The sequence below is a fragment of the Phodopus roborovskii genome, unplaced genomic scaffold (assembly GCF_943737965.1).
Source record: "Phodopus roborovskii unplaced genomic scaffold, PHOROB, whole genome shotgun sequence".
NCBI lineage: Eukaryota > Metazoa > Chordata > Mammalia > Rodentia > Cricetidae > Phodopus > Phodopus roborovskii.
In genome coordinates, this window is record NW_026126549.1 from 18438369 (window position 1) to 18451781 (window position 13413).

The following is a 13413-nucleotide window of genomic DNA, read 5'->3' on the forward strand; positions in this document are numbered from 1 at the left end:
CACATATTCCGATAGTAAACGTAAATGTCAAAAAACACACAAGCTGACTGACTCAATCAAGGAACAAAATCCATCTATGTGTTGTCTACAAGAAACACAGCTTTAAGATAGACACTGTCCCAAAGGACAAAAATACTCCATTCAGATAGGACCAGAAAAGAAGCAGACATTGCCCTCATTATCTAACAAAACAGACTTCAAGACAAAACTAATTAGAAGAGATAAAGAGGGACACTTCATTTTAGTTAAGGTAACAGTTAACCAAGATGACATTACCATCCTAAACATATATGCATCAGATTCTAGTGTGCCCAGTTTCATAAAAAAGTGTGCTACTAGATTTAAAGACAGATGATGATAACACTCCACTTTCCAAAAGACAGGTCACCCTGTACAAAACAAAAACAGAAATGCCAGAATTAAATGGCATCAAATGCACTCTACAGATATCTACAGAATTTCCCACCAGACACCACATAATACACATTCCACTCAGCAGCATATGGTAGGTTCTCTCAAACAGACCACATCCCGATATACAAAACAAATCTTTACAAGTTCAGATGGAAATAGCCTGTATCCTATCTGAATATAATGTAATAAAACTTAAGTTGACAGCAAAAAAACTCTAATAAGTTCACAAACTCATTGAAAGTAAACAATTCATTACTATATGATGAATGCCAAAGAGGAAATCAAGAAAGAAAGGCTTTTGGAATGGAATGAAAAGGAAAACAACATAACAGAACCTCTAAGACATACTGAAAGCATTTATGCCTCTCCATGTCTACGTTAAAAATCAGAAAGAGCACAAATAAATGTAATGATGCAATTTAAAAATTTGGAAAATAATCCAAACTGAAGCCCAATTAATACCAGGAAATAATAAAATCAGAATAGAAATTAATAGAAAAGTCAATGAATCTAAGTGCTTGTTCTATGAGAACCTGCAGATAAGTGTAGTTCTCGCCCCTCATCAAAGGAAATTTCTCTTTGTAACAGGTGGAGATCATTGCAGAAATCTATAGCCAATTCTGATGCAGTGTTGTGGAGCCCAGCCTTAATGGGTACATCTACAGTACAACTCCCAAACCTAAGTTTCAGGGATTGTTGGGGAAGAGGGGCTATGCAAAACTGTAAGAGCCAGAGGCTCAGGGAGTTTGCTGGGATATTGTGACACCTAGGAGTACAAGAAATGTTATCTACAAAAATCTCACCAACATGACTGCCTACACATGAGCATAACAAGGACAACAATACACATGAGAAGGTGCATGAGGGGAATCCCATGATCCCCTCTGTCCTATACAAAGAATACTGAAAGTGGTAGAGGCCTTCCTCGGGGAAGAACACAGCAGTTGGTTATCCGATACCAAATTGTCAGATTCAGAAACATATAAGTAACGTTATACCAACTTAGCAGGTTGTACTTAGGTATTTAGGGACATGTATGTTATGTATGTAAAAGGAATTAATTTAAAAAAGTGGCCATGAATAACAAAGAGGCATATATGGAAGGGCTTGGAAATGTAAGGACAAAATGATGTAATTATGATATAATTACAAAAACTAAATAATTTTAAAAGGGAGCAGCTGAGCTTTTCCTGACAGATGGCGCTAAGTGTGAAAAGGCTTCTACTACAAAGAAGACTTTGAAGATGGAAGAGTAAAATGTGACCCTTCAGTTTGGTGACCCTCAGCAGAGACAGGTAGATCTCTGAGCTTAAGGTCAACCTGATCTACATAGTTCCAGGATGAGGGGGGAATGTGGTGGTTGTCCTGATGGGCTAGCAGCCTCCTAGGTAACAATTGGTTGGGAAGCTGGGCCCTTTGTTGAACCCCACAGAGTCTTAAATTTCTCTGGAGGTACTCGGAAGGAATTTCGTCCTTGGAAACTAGAAACTGAGGCAGGTCTGCTTGGTACTTTGATGTCTCTTTCTGAGACCTGAGCAGATAATCCAGCCTTTCTCAGTCAGATTCAGTTTGGGAGTTTGGGAAGTTGGGAATGACCCCTGGAGTCAACCTTTATACACTAGCCACTCTCTGAGGCCTTGTATAATTAGGAATGTTTGGTGGCATGAAACTGGCAATAGGAAGAGGCTAGAGGGTAAGGAAGACTAAGTGAGGGGCCTCTTAACACTGTTAGGAAAGATTTCCAGGTATAGTCTTTTGGGGGAAAGGATGCTTAATAAACTCATCCATCCCCCAAAGTAGTCTGGGTGGAACTGTGCCTCAGTTTGTCATTGGGACAGAGGAACAGACAATGCTTAGTCTAGTCTGGAATGGAATTTCAGCAACAGTGGGTATGTACACATGTGTGTGCTGGTGTACTGGTGCCAGGGGAGTCCAAAAGAGGGTGTGGGCTCCCCTGGAGTTGGAGTTCCCAATGAGTCAAAGCTGCCCCATAAAAACCAAGCTCAGAGCTTCTGTAAAAGTATTACATACTCTTAACCACTGTGCCATCTCTCCAGTCCCTGAAAAGAGAGTTTGGTGTTTCTAGTTTTTCTTCAAGTATCTTTTATCTCATAACAGATATCTGCTCTTTGCCAGCAATACATTGATTTGGACTTCCTCCTTAGTGTCATTCTGTTCATATACGTTAGCTTTATTAAGTTCAATAAACTCTTGTGTTCCTGGTTTGTTCTGTGACAGCAATGTCTTTATTATTCTAAGACCATCTGCCCTGTTAATCACATGATTGTTATCATAAAGAAAAGCCTAGCAGATTATATGATATCGGTGTTATTTTGCTGTTTTTATTATCATAACAGTGAGGAAAAGGAGGAAGGAAACAAAAAGCATGTTGTCAGCAGAAGAAAATTAGCCCTGTCTCTTCTCAATTAACTACCAGTTTGTTTCCAGGAGTCTCATACCACATTCTGTTAATAATACAGCAATTTCTCTGTTAGGCTAGCTTTCTGTATTTTTCATTGCATAAAACAGTCAAGTTGGAACACACCTGTCATAGAAGAAGCTGCGCGTCTTAATGTAATTGTTAGTTGTACTATATATTTTCTTGGCTTCAGATCTATTCATTGTTCTTGCAGCTGTTCCCTTGCTCAACTGTTCCTCCCACTGCAGACAGTAAGTGCAAGAAATTGAGGTGATGTGTCTCAGAACCTATACTTAATACACAGGCATCCACTGCTAATATATATTGAATGTGTGCAGCTTTGAATTGAGTCTTTGTAAAATGCAATCTTTGTTTTTGAAATAGCCCATTTGGCAACCCCATAAAAAATATGGATTGCTTATAAATTAAGATATTGGAAATCTGGGGGCTTTTTCTCTATAAATGAAGACCCTAGATACATGAGATAGATGAATGAAGAATGCAGACATGTTTGCTATTTCTCAAATTTTAGTATCTTTTGCATTATATGTATGTCTTTATCCTTTTTGCCTTGTGAGGTCAGCTAGACAGGGGCATCTTAAATAGAAAATTGAATAACAAACAGGAGTGTCTCAAAGATGAGTGACACCCTTTGTCTCCAAAATCAAAAATAGAATCACTGAAGGACAAGATGAAGAGATTTCCCTTCTCATGCTGGAGGAGATGTCAGTGATCCTTTGAAGGACTTCTTTTAAATTTATTATTTTTTCTTATTTTGCACATCAATCCCAGTTCCCTCTCCCTTGCTCCTTCCCATGCCCCCCCACCTCCACTCCAGTCCCATTTTCCACCCACTCTACAGGGAGGGTGATGCCTTCCAGGAGTCATCAAAATCTGTCAAGTTATTTGGAGTAGGGTCTAGGCCCTCCTTCCTGTCTCTGGGTCAAGGGAGTATCTATCCATGGAGAATGTGCTCTCAAAGTCCTTTTGTGCACCAGAGATACATCCTGGTTCTACTGTCTGACGTCCCTTAGACTGCCCAGGCCTTCTAACTAAGACCCATGTTCAGGGGTCTGAGTTGGTCTAATGCTGGTTTTCCACTAACTTATATGCTATCCTTTGAAGGATTATTAACTGAATGCACTATAATTCCTGAACCTTTTTAATAGCCTTCAACAGTTGAAAATTTTGTTTTCAATTGAAAATAGGTTTTTTTTCTTACAATATATTCTGATTACCATTTCCCCTCTCCCAACTCCTTCCAGATCTGTCTTGACTCAACTCTCTACCCACTCAAATCCACACCTTTCATTCTCTCTAGTTAGAATGCAAACATGTATCTAAAAATGATGATAAAATAAGATAAATAAAAACAAGGTAGAATATGACAAAGCAGACATACCACTAGGAGATACATAGCTAAAGAAAAAGCACACAAACACACACACACACACACACACACACACAGATGCACATTCACACAGGTGAAATCTCACAAAAACCAACATCAAAACTATGATATATCCACAAAAGACATGTAAGGGGAAAAAATAGCTAAATAAATAAAAATAATGCCCAGACAAAACATTATGAGACAAGGAACTTCAAGAATGCCATTGATTTCATTTTGTGTTGATCATCTACTGTGGGGCATGAGGTCAATTCTTAAGTATGGTTTGTACACCCGGTGAGACTTCCTTGGAGAAAACAAATTTTTCCTTTGCCAGTGCTTGTCTATTAAAGATAGCTTCTGGGTTAGGGATGGGGGTTTGTGTCCACTTCTCTAGCACTGGGATTTTACCTGGCTTGAACCCGTGCAGTCCCTGTGCATGCTGCCAGTCTCAGTGATTGATACGTGTGTCGATTCTGCTGTATTTGAAAGGCCTTCTTTCTTTGGTGTTGCCACACATCACTGTCCCTCCCCATCCTTCCACCTCCCCTTATGTAGGGTCCCCTGACCTCTGTGGGGAGGAATTTGATGGGAACGTCTCATTTAGGACTGTGTTCCACTTGGAAATTTCATATCCTCAAGTTGAAAGACCAGATTATGTCTAAATGTCATTGCAGTTCTAATTCCCGTGCATCAAATAGTTAACAATAAAAATTTATTTTAACAGATGTGTAACAAATGGCTCTCACATTAGGAGATGCTCCTTGCGTTCCTGACACTTAGCAAAACTGAAAGTGGTGATCCCCATCTGTGATAACTGACAAACAAAGTGAATGAATAACCCTGTCCAATAACCTTTAGACAAGCTGACCAGAAGTGGAAAGGTTAAAACGTTAGTCCCACATTTTCAGCTGGAATTTAGGAAGTAGTTCTGTAGTTGTCACAGGATACCATTTCCCCCTGCCTGCCTGGACCTTTGAACAAGCCTTGATGGTGCTGGAAGCAGGGGCAGCAATTTGGAAGCTCATTACTTCCAGTATTTTTCTCGTTGTACTGGACAACTCTCTCCGTGATTTCAGATAAACCGTAATTTGTTATCTCAAGACCTTCGTTGTTACATTCATTTCTTTAGCAGATTCTTTGAGAAGTTTGCAAAACTGCTAAATAAATATGCTAAGTTCTAGGTGTCACTATTTTTTTTTCAGAATTGCATTCAAACATGCAGTTTTCTTAGCAAGAAACTGCTTTCAGCTCACCCAACCTCTGATTGCAGTTCTTCCAGTAATGACAGCTCATTTTATCTGTGTTGAATAGCCATTGACTTGACAAATTCCTTTATACATATTTTATCTTTTAATAGTCCCATGCTTATCTAAAACTGAAAGCCTTTAGTTCTTCAGGATTTCTGAATGTATTATATATTAACTTATGGCCAGCGAGTTTATTTAGTGGCAGACATGATTCCAACCAAAATTTGAATGGGTTTGTTGCTTTAACAGAAGTGTGGGTTTGTACTATGCCCCTTTCTTCCTTTCTTGTGGTGTGATTTGTTTTGAGTAATTAAAATAAAATCAGTTGCTATAATGATCAACTGTGTGAATTTTTAAGCGAAAATGAGACAATCATATCTTGGATTTAACATCTCCTCTTATGAAACAATCCCTTTGCCTGCCAGTGTTTTGTAGGAGCTGGCAGTATACATGGCATTTCTGGATCAGAAACAAAGGCCCCTGTTCCTCGTGTCTCTGCAAGCAGACTGGGCAGCTCTCCCCTGACTTGCTTTGCACCCACATCCACTGAGGTGAGGTTGTGTGCCAGATGGATGCCCTTTGGGGAATAGGTCGACACTGAATTTTTCTACCATGAAGTAAGCAAGCCTACTCTATGCCCAAAGTCATCATTACCTCAACAGTCAAAGCTCCCTGATTAGCCCTGAGAAATGGCCTGGGTAGAACATATGCAGAGCCTTGAAGTCTTGGTACTCTTGGCAAGAAAAAGAAAAAAAAAAAGTAGCCCAAGAATTACAGAGGACTGGACTGACTGCTGGTAGACAGGGAGAGATACACTGAAGCTGACAGGGCGGTGTCTGGCAGGATTCTGGTTCCAGCTCATGCTACAGTATCCTGCTTCTGAGGCAACATCAGGCTTTTCCATGGGGTGTAGATGAGTTGGCAAATACCTCTTTTCGCCTAAAAACTGCTAGGGCTGAAGATTTGACCCCAAAATTTCCATATACCTAAGCAATATACCACATGGGCTGATTACCCTCCCGATGGGTTACTGGAATCTTAGGAGAAAAACTTGGTCACTGTAATTGCTCAGTGAGCCCTTCATATAGTTAACAGAGTTATCCTAGGAAAAGCAGTCACAACTGTAGACTGCTGCTGAGGAGGGCTGACTTTGCCTTTCATTTTGCTTAATAAACAGTATCAAGCACAAGGGGTGGGTGGCTTAAAGTACATGCACACACACACACACACACACACACACACACATAAAATTTGAGGCCAGTTTAAATGGGCTGCATATTTTGAGCTCATTTCCTTTTCATCAACTGAAGAACACATGAATATTCTTAAAGCAAAGATGAACAAGATTCAACACATGATCTTTTGAAGACCACACAATCATTAAAGACTTTCTAGCTCAGCACATCTTTGTTGTATTTGTTTGAATTTACTAGCAATAGATCAAATATTCCTTACCATTCTCTTTGATGGGATAGAAAATCTACTCCAAGTTCATAGTTATTTATTATATGTATTCCTATGTCTGTGTGCATGTATACGTGTGTGTGTGTGTGTGTGTGTGTGTGTGTGTGTGTGTGTGTGTGTGTAGGAATACACATAGTTGAGAGCATGAAGAGGTTAAAAAACAACTTGCCCAAATTGGTTCTTCCCTTCCACCACACAGGTTCCAAGTTTCAAACGCAGGTCATCAGGCTTGGTGACAAATGCCTTTACCCATGGAGCTGCTGTTTTGCTGACCCCACATTTATAATTTTGAAGGAGTTTATAATATGGTGACATGAAGAGCTACATCTGCACTGGGAATGCAAAAGGCATGGGTATAAAATGTTTCTACATGGCTTAACTTGGACACCTGACTGTAAAGTGGGAACTTTCTCTTTTATCTGATTTAGTTTGTATAACTTGTCAATTAGTACTTTACCCTCAAACTCAGTTAAGTACCTGGTATTATGTATGTGACGGAACTTGCAATACATAAATTCTGTTTTACAAGCCGCACAATTTAATGCTGGGCTTTGAAAATTACTCTGTGGTGAAAGGACCACCTGTTATACCAAAGAGCTGGGAAGGCTAATTCTTTGTTTCAGGTGCAGTCATTTTTGATGAATGACAGCAGCACTCATCATGCCAGATGACCTGGAGTTCCTGTGTGGCTAGGCACTGCTGAACCTAGAGCCCAGAGGGCAGTTCTGAAGCAGGAATACATGAAACAGAACAGGCCCTTTACAGCATAGAGGAGCGTACTCATACTTTGTAATAGTCGGCCAGCCACCACTTGGCTCCCCAGGTTGCCACGGGGAAGTCCAGAATCATTTGGAGCTCCACATCTATAGTGAATGAGAATCCAGGCTGGAAGCTCTGTGGTCTGTAAGACCACTTTGTAGAATCATTTATCAACTGTTATAAGCAGTTGCCCACCAGCTTGGTCCCAGTGCCACATCAGTCCCCAAATAACACAGAGAGACTCTATTAGTTATCAAGCTGTTGGCCAATGGCTAGAGCTGTTTATTGGCTAGCTCTGTCTTAAATATTAACCCATTTCTATCAATCTAAGACTTTCCACTTGGTCTTTTCTTACTGGAAAGAGGGTCCGGACCTCTTCTCTCACATCCTACATTTTGACTCCTCTCTACTACATCTCCCACCATCCTCCTTGTCTCCTGGTCCCACCTATCTTGCATTCCTATTGGCCAACAGGGCTTTATTCATTAACTAACAAGAGAAACATATTTACAGGATGACATCTCCCATCAATCAACTATAAGGGAGGCCTAATTCTAACTCTTCCTCAATTACAGTTTGTCAACTGATGGTCAGATTTCATTCTCTAAGCTCTCAGAGGCAGCAGACAATAGTTTTGATATGTTTTAGAATCACCTGAAGATTTTTTTTTAAATTCTAAAGCCCACACTCAACATCTCTGAAACCCAAATTTCCATGCCTGACACCAAGATATGCTTGGCTAATTTTTGCAAATGCTCTGGGAATCTCAAACCTTATCCCAGCACCTGGCTGACCAGAACAGGGGAAGACTCTGGGCTCTGGATTTTAAGTCATGCTCCAGTTAGAGGCATGGTAGCGATTTTTCTTAATTATGTAATTGAAAGACATGCTTCATTTAAAAAGTGAAATACACCAAACACAATCCTCAGATGGTTGTATTGCTTGGTTCTGGAGTGAGATGGACCCTAAGTCCAGAGTCTTAGGATAGTGATGTACTCCTTATGTGTCTGTGGAGGTCAGAAGTAGGGTAATGCATCCCCTGGAGCTGGAGTTATAGGTGGTTGGCAGCTGTAAGATACAGGGGCTGGGAACCTAACCCAGGTTCTCTGGAAGAGCAGCAAATGCCCTTAACCACTGAGACATTGCTTCCGTCGGGGATAGTGGTTCTTAACCACTGTTGTACATTAGCATCTGAGAGCTCTTAAAAATGTGTTCACATCCAGGTCTACCCCAGGTAGCCTGACATGCATGTTTGAAAGAACTGCCACAAAGGGATTGGAAACTGATTGCTACTTCCCCAGTTTTCCTCCTTCTGTATCCTATGAATTTGTCTTCACCCAATAAACCTTCCAGCTGTGGGGTCATCTGGCCATTTGTTTCACATTGGGAAAATTCACTGGAGGCTTTCTGACAGCCAGAAAGCAGGTTAGGTCTTATAGTTGGGGATATTTTCTGATGTATTCTAATTCTCTCCAGCTACACTCTTGAAAGTATACTTACAAGTTAGTCAGTGCTTGTCTTTAAGCAGGTAATCTTTCATTCTGGTTTTCAAGCTAGCTTCACTCTGATCACCTACAGTCCTGTTTTTAAAACTAGGCCCTCTGCATGTGGGCAGCAGTTGTGTGGCCTGGTCTGTTTGTGGGGCTTCTGGCAGTGGGACCAGGATCTATCCCTCATGCAAGAGCTGGCTTTTGGAGCCCATTCCCTATGGTGGGATATCATGCTCAGCTTGGGGGAGGGGCTTGGTCCTGCCTCAACTTGATGTACCAGGCTTTGCTGACTCCCCATGGGGGGGGGGAGGAGGGGAGTCAATCCTTTCTGAGGAATAGATGGGGAGTAGGGGGGGAGGCAGAGTTAGAGGGGAGGGAGTGGAGTAAGGGGAGGGAAGAGGAACTGTGGTTGGTATGTAAAATGACTAAATTATTTTTAAAAAATAAAATAAAATGAAGTCAGGATGCAGCCCCCTACACTGGCTGTATTTTCAGAGGTCTAGATAATTCTGATCAAGTGAAGGGTTCCATGGTTTCCTCCCCCAGAAGGTCAGAGAAATGCCTCTGTTATGCAAGTGGCTTAGCAGGAACTTGACTGGGCCCAGGAACCTCAGAAAAGTCCAGCATAAATCACCCTTTGTACATTAGTCCTACAAACTCCAGCTTCCTCTATCCCTTGTATAACCATTTGTGAGATGAGTCCACAGAGTGTTTATAAATATGGAGAACTGTATCCATTCTCTGTCATCACCTTAATCTTGGAAGGTGCATCTTTCCCCGGGAGAAGACAGTAATTTTACATGGAGTATGCCAAAGGTCTCAGCTCCCTTCTCTTCAAATCTGGCCAAATCACAAAGATTCATTATTGCTTTCTTTTTTAAAAAAAAATGCGTGATTTTTCAGTCACATATATGAAGAAAAAAGAGAAAGAAAAGAAGAGAGGGAAGGAGGGGGGAGAGAAAGACAGCGAAAAAGGGAGAGAGATAGAGGGAGGGGGAAGGGGATGCAGGGAGAGTATACTTTTTAAGGTCTTTGAGCATATTCATAATTATTATTTTGATGTCCTTGTCTTGTGCTTTGTTAAGACATATTGAGTGGTTTTCATGTTTGTGTTTTTCTCTGGGATCTAAGCATCTGGGGTTACGACATTTGAAGTGTTTCTTGGTATAGATATCTGGTCCTATCTTCTTTGTTGGGTGGGTGTTTCATTCTTTGGTTATCATTTTCCACTCTAGGTCCCAGCCAAGTGTGGTATCTGTGGGGTCCTCGATTCCCAACCAAGTGTGGCACACTTGGGATCCCTTGTAGAGATCAGTACTTTGTCCCAGCCAAGTGTTGTGGGGATGAGGTTCCCGGTAAGACCTCTTCTGCAGGTTGGCATGGAGTCACAAAGGAAAGAAGATGGGCTAAAATGATTTGCTGAGAGATGCAGCTGGAAGATCTAGGGGGTTTTGAATCTGACCAAGAGGCTGAGTCATTAGAGGAATGGGTGTGGGGTATGAGAAGGGGCTTCTGCTGGTACTCCACAGCAGGACTAATGGGAGAAACCAGAACAAAGGTCAGGCAGGAACAAGAAGGCCTCTACTTGAGTTCCAACCTCATGTGGCAGCTATGGGTCCTTGGTAGAGAGATGTTCTGTGGGTTAGTGGAATCACAAGATGGGCTAGAAAGAAATACTGCAAGTGCTCCTGGGAAGCCCACTAAGAGGCTAAGTGCTTCAGGGATGGGGATGGGTTTGGAGCAGGGGATCAGGCAGACAGGCTGAAGCAAAACGAAGAATAAGTCTACAGTATGATTCAAATATGCACACGCTTATAGATTTTTGATCTGTACTATTAGTTGATCCACATCTACTATCATATTGTATATTTAGAAATTAGTGAAATGTTTTCTCAGATACAGCCAGTTTAGAAAGCAAACAAAGTTCTTAAGAGAAGAAATAAATGTTTAGACACTTTCAAATGACAGAGTCAGATATCTATACCAATTACACTATTATATGATTCATAGGGCAATTTCAAAAGTCTGTGTGACTAGGTAATACACACAAAAATAATTAGAACGTGGATGATGAGTATAGTTGCAATAATATATTTTATTAAGTAATATTTTGGCATTTCAGGATCTGTTTTAATGTGAATTATGGGAAAACTTACCAGCAGGTGGTAGCAGTAGTTAACAAATATGCCTCTAGTTCACAAAGCAAACAGTTCCAAATGTGTGGCTAGCTGCAAGATCAGTAGCATTCTACTATGCCAGACTATTGAATTGGAGCTTGAGAAGCCTGATTCCTGACCCCAGCTGTGTCACACTTTACAAAAATTATTTGACCATGACGAACTTAGATATAAGAATAGGAAGAACAAACTGTTGGTAGATAGTATGAGAAAGAGATAGTGCTGTCCAGAGCAGCCAGTTTTCTCTCTTCTTATACTCACCACAGCCTGTTTACTGTTTTATATTTAGACATATGTTTTCATATATATATTCCCATGAGGGACAAATGTGATTGTCACATTGCCTTTTAAAGAAAATACTTAGAAATGTCAAAATATTTTTTATTGCTCACATATTAACATATTTGAATATTTTTCAACTCTGCTTCTTTCCCTATGCCATAAGCTGTTAAGAACTCTGGTATCCTTTGGTCTGAGGAAAAGTAGTTCTGTACTCTAAGTGCTTTATGTTGTAACCACTTTTGCCTAACATGTACATATTTGCATGCTAAGTGGAAAATCTTCATATACAGGAGAATCCAAATGCTATCTATCCTCAAGGTATTTTGCAGAAGAAAACACCATCTCAGTACACCACCACATCAGAGTACAGGAATATAGCAAACTGCATATTTATTTAGATTTACTGAATAAATTGCCTAGTGAGAAGTAGGCGACTGGTCGGAGAATTAAAAACCATCAATACCCGGGCCTCCTAAATACGAGGTGTTGTTTTTTTTTTTTTTTTTTTTTTTTTTTTTTTTTTTCATTACAGTTATAAGAATAAAAGCTGGAGAAGGGGTGGGGGTGAATGGTCCCGAGTGAGGGTCCCAAGTGAGTGGGATCCCAGGTAAGGGACTGTTAGGAGTATCACCACTCCAGCCCCAATTAACACAATAAGGGACCATGTGGGAGCATAGCAGGTTCCATAGCAGGTGAGGGTGACCGAGGCAGAGGGAATAACATTACAGGCAGATAGAGCTTAAACAAGGAGTTTATTTAGAAAGGGGAGTGAGGGAGAAGGGAAGAGACATAGAGGCATGGGGAACAGAAGAGGAGAGAAGGGGAGAGGGGGGGAGAGAAGAAGAGGGGGTAGCTGGTGGGCAACCGAAAGCAGGAGAGACAGAGAGAGACAGAAAAAAAGAGAGAGAGAGGGAGGGAGAGAGGGAGGGAGAGAGGGAGGGAGGGAGGGAAGGAGGGAGGGAGGGAGGGAAGGAAGGAGAGAGAGAGCGAGAGAGAGAGCAAGAGAGACAGCAAGAGAGACAGCAAGAGAGAGAGAACGCATAAGTGGGCAGGGTTCTGACGTTTAAAGGGGTCCTTCACACCTGCCTGCAGACTAGTACTCATGGAACCCTGGGCTGACCACAGTACTGCCTGAGTGCATTCTGCCAGGTGACAGGGGCAGGCCAGCATAATGCCTGAATCCTTACATGAAGGGCTTGTTTCTTGGTTCAACAGATTTTATTGATGATACACAGTAGACCCAGCACTGTGCTAGGGTGGTACAAGTTAGGCAGGGCACACAAGGTTTTAAAGGTGTACTTTTACAACGGATCTATCAGCACGAATAAATGTGAATCAAACATCAGACCAGAAAAGGAAGCCTTGAAAGGGAAAGACAAATAGGTGCCTGTTTGGAAATTAGCTGTGAGGCATGAGAAGTAGAGAGGAAAAGAGTCTAGTGGAGGAAACTACAGCCACAGAGCAGACAATGGAAGCTGAGATGAAAGGGCAATGTACTGACGGTTATAGGTTTTTCATCACCATGGACAAGTTACTTCCATTTGTTTTGCTTCTTGCTTGCCTTACCCAGCCAATGAAAATGATGGCGATCTAGCTTTTACTTATACTGAGAACTAAATGTGAAATTTAGTGCACTACAAACTATTTAAAAAAAAAAAGGTAATAGCAAGCTGATTTTGCTGAGATATGCGTAAAATATAGGAAAGCACTTTTAGGTCACTGAAGTTTGGATGTTGAGTATTGGATTTATTGTAGGAGAAAGGGGAAG